Below are 3,698 nucleotides of genomic sequence, written 5' to 3'. Positions count from 1 at the left end.
TAGAGTTGAAGGCTTGACTGGCTGCTGCTTGGCTCTGATATGCATAAATATGATTTTCTTTGAATGTAACTTTTTCTCTTCTCAAATTCTTGCCTCTCCAGTGCCATTGCTGCTGCTGTCAGGGTCTTCTGGCCCAAGATGCTTCTCCCAGGACAGGGCAGGGAGAGGGTAGCTGCCGCACTATGTGAGGAGGTCCTGCCTATTGGCTTATGGGTGGCTGTTCTTCCAGGTGTCCTGGCCAAGACACCATAGAAACAGGAAGGCCTGATGGGCAAAGCCTTCTCTTGCCTGTCTCCACTTTGCAAGCTGTTTTCTGCTCTTCCACACTTCCAATATCAAGAACATGTTGCATCCTCTCTGTTAATGGTTTATTTGTTTCTGTTTCTTTTTTGTTATTGTTGGTATTGGGGATTGAACCCAGGGTCACTTAACCACTGAGCCCTTTTAATTTTTATTTTGAGACAGGGTCTCACTAAGTTGCTTAAGGCCTTGCTAAGTTGGCTGGCCTTGAACTTGCAATCCTCCTGCCTCAGTCTCCGCAGTCCCTGGGATTACAGGCCGAGGCCACCAAACTTGACCTGTTAAATGTTTTTGTTGAGCCCCCAAGGACGGCAAAATAAAGTATTTATCCTTCATATGACAGTAAGGACCTCTGAGGTCTGATTCATCCATGTTTCCAAACTGAGTCTTCCACATCTTCTGCAGGAACTCCTTTTACATTCTGGTGTCGTATTGTTGAACCCAGGGGTGCAAAAGCCCGAGTGTACTATTTACTGATCCTGTTCTGAAAGTTTAGTCCTCATCCCTGATGCCAATTCAATGAGAACATTGTTGGTGTTTTTTTGTTTGTTTGTTTGTTTTTTGTGGTGCTGGGGATTGAAGCCAAGGCCTTGTGCTTGTGAGGCAAGCACTCTACCAACTGAGCTGTATCCCCAGCCCTAGGACACAGTATTGAGAAAAGGAAAAAGAAGTTTTATTGCTTTGCTAGTTAAGGAAAGAACTAATGAAGGAGATAGGAGAGTCAGATCAACAGCAACACAGGTTTATTCGGTACAAATCTGGGGAGGAGGAGCCAGTGGAGACTGAGACCTGCCTTCCACTTCTAGCCTGGGGTAGATGCAGGGGAATGAGGGAGGGGATTTTTGTGGTTAAGTTGTTGCTGGGGGTGGTCATCGGGGAAGGGTCTTTGTGGTGTCACCTTCATAGGGAACCTGGTGTTTTTCAGGATTTCAGTCCTAGATGATTTCCTTTCTTCTGAAATGGAGTATTGTCTGGGGTTTCTTTGCATGACAATGGAGTCTGGGGTTTAGGTCAGACTGAGTCAGAGTTGCCTTGAGGTGGCTGTGGTGATATGGTGGAGGATATGCCTCAGAATGGTGTTGCCTGTGTCAAGTTCTTCCTAACAGCTAGCAAAGGAGAAACAGGGGATTCCTATCCTAGAGTCTGTGATTCTGCCCAGCAGAGGTTTTTAAAGAGAGGATTCAAAGTTGGGGGTTGGAATCCATTTGTTAATTTGGGAGATTTCTTGGATCTTCTGGCACCATCCCCAAAGTCTGAATTACTCATTCCTGGGCTGGGTGGACAGGGGACAGGGACGCTCTAGGATGAAGAAGAAGGGCAATTCTACTTCACCTGAGATTGGGGAGGAAGAGAGATAGAGGAAAAGAAAGAAAATGTCCATTTAAAAAATAAGTCACAGGTCTGAGCCCGGGCCTGGGCGGCCGCGCTTCCTTCAGGAGCGCGATGCCTTGAACTGGAAACTATTGAAGCGACACTTTCTGAATTCTAAAAGACATCATTTCATCATGGGACAGCAAATTTCAGATCAGACGCAGTTGGTTATTAACAAGTTACCAGAAAAAGTAGCAAAACATGTCACACTGGTTCAAGAAAGTAGCTCCTTAACTTATGAAGAATTTCTTGGGAGAGTAGCAGAACTCAATGATGTAACCGCTAAAGTGGCTTCTGGCCAGGAAAAACATCTTCTCTTTGAGGTACAACCTGGATCTGATTCTTCTGCCTTTTGGAAAGTGGTTGATCGTGTGGTCTGTACCAAGATTAACAAAAGTACTGGCATTGTGGAAGCATCACGGATCATGAATTTATACCAGTTTATTCAGCTTTATAAAGACATCACCAGTCAGGCAGCAGGAGTATTGGCTCAAGAGCTCCACCTCTGAAGAAGCTGATTAAAACTCATCCTCTGTAACATCATGTCAGGCTAGTCTTTGGATGGGAAGGGTGAAGCAGCTGACCAAGAGGAGGAGTGCTGTATCTGTATGGATGGGCAAGCTGACTTCATCCTGCCTTGCGCTCACAGCTTTTGTCAGAAGTGTATTGATAAATGGAGTGATCGACACAGGAATTGCTCTATTTGTCGCCTGCAGATGACTGGAGCAAATGAATCTTGGGTGGTATCAGATGCACCCACTGAAGAGGATATGGCTAACTATATTCTTAACATGGCTGATGAGGCAGGCCAGCCCCATAGGCCATGACCTTCTGTGGGGGGAGATCTTCCTTTGCTATTGTGGACTACAAATACATTGTGGTCACTGACGACAAATGAAGGAATATCGTGGCGCAGATACAGAAAAGGCAATTTTCCCACCTTCTTATTTTTGCTATTGTGACAATATGTCCATTTTTAAAAATAAACTTCCCATATCTTTTAGTTTACCATTTTGGTAAACTAAAATTTGCTACTATTGTAGATCATACTTCCCTATTATTTATCTGTTCTAATGTGTATTAGAACTAATTGCTCTTGAATCCTTTGCTGGCAGATAACAGCAATATTTCCATAGGCTTTTTGACACTAGAGTTTTTCAAGCCATGAGTTCTGGAATCTTTTTTGTTAGGTTTATATACTTTGAATGTTGAAAAGTTGTAGCCATCTGAGAGAAATTTTAAAATGTCTAAAAATGTAGGCTACATCAAAGTGCATGTTACTACTTAAAACCTTTTTCTGCTGGAATCTAAGGGATATTTATTATGCCCCCTTGTGGTGAATTATTGCTCCTATTGCTCCTTTTACAATTTTTACTTGAAATGCTCCACAATTATTTCATAACTTTATATAACTTCAATGTGTTTTGGAACTATGTGCTTTTAAATTTTTTCTTTAAAATCCTTTTTTTCTTTTTCTTTTTGCCATGCGGTATTGTTTGGTTGAGGACTATAAAGTTGAGGCTTTAGGCCTTATAAATGAAATTCTGCTGAAGAACTTTCTTAGCTGTTCTGGAAATGCATTCCCAAAGCTGGATAACTAATTTAACTGACTTGATAATGCTCATGCATTTGGGGAGTTTCAGGAGGAAATTTTTCTTCATCACAAGTACTAAATTTTGTATTACTAAATTATAATAAGTCATTCAATATTAATTTATGGTGCTTTTATTTCAACTTGAAGGCATCTCTGAGATTTCACAGTCCTTGACTCTCTTGGATTACAAGAGAAGGAAAATAGGGTGAGACTTTTTCACCATATTTATATAAAATACCTTAGAAAACTAGGAGATAATTTGGCTTTCTTACTGCTTCACTATACTTCCTTTGAAAGTCTCCCAAAGAATATAATGATGAAATTATGATCTTCCTGCCTACTTGACTAGGCCCAGTTTTGCAGGTGAGGTATAAAAAGTGAGGAGTGAATGGGCAGGGGGAGGGCCAAGGTGATTCAGCCAGGCTAGGGCCCA

The 3,698-nt window shown here is 41.9% G+C and overlaps 1 pseudogene across 1 annotated transcript; it reads left to right on the top strand.

Moving 5' to 3' along the window:
* Positions 1–1,712: 1,712 nt before the first annotated feature.
* On the top strand, positions 1,713–3,130 carry LOC306660640 (RING finger protein 141-like; annotated as a pseudogene). The gene has a single exon. The product of its transcript is annotated as an RING finger protein 141-like (transcript).
* The last annotated feature ends 568 nt before the right edge of the window (positions 3,131–3,698 follow it).

Source organism: Sciurus vulgaris, assembly GCF_902686455.1.
Source record: "Sciurus vulgaris genome assembly, chromosome: 4".
NCBI lineage: Eukaryota > Metazoa > Chordata > Mammalia > Rodentia > Sciuridae > Sciurus > Sciurus vulgaris.
The sequence above is the reverse complement of the archived record's forward strand: the minus strand, read 5'-3'. Positions and strand labels throughout refer to the sequence as shown.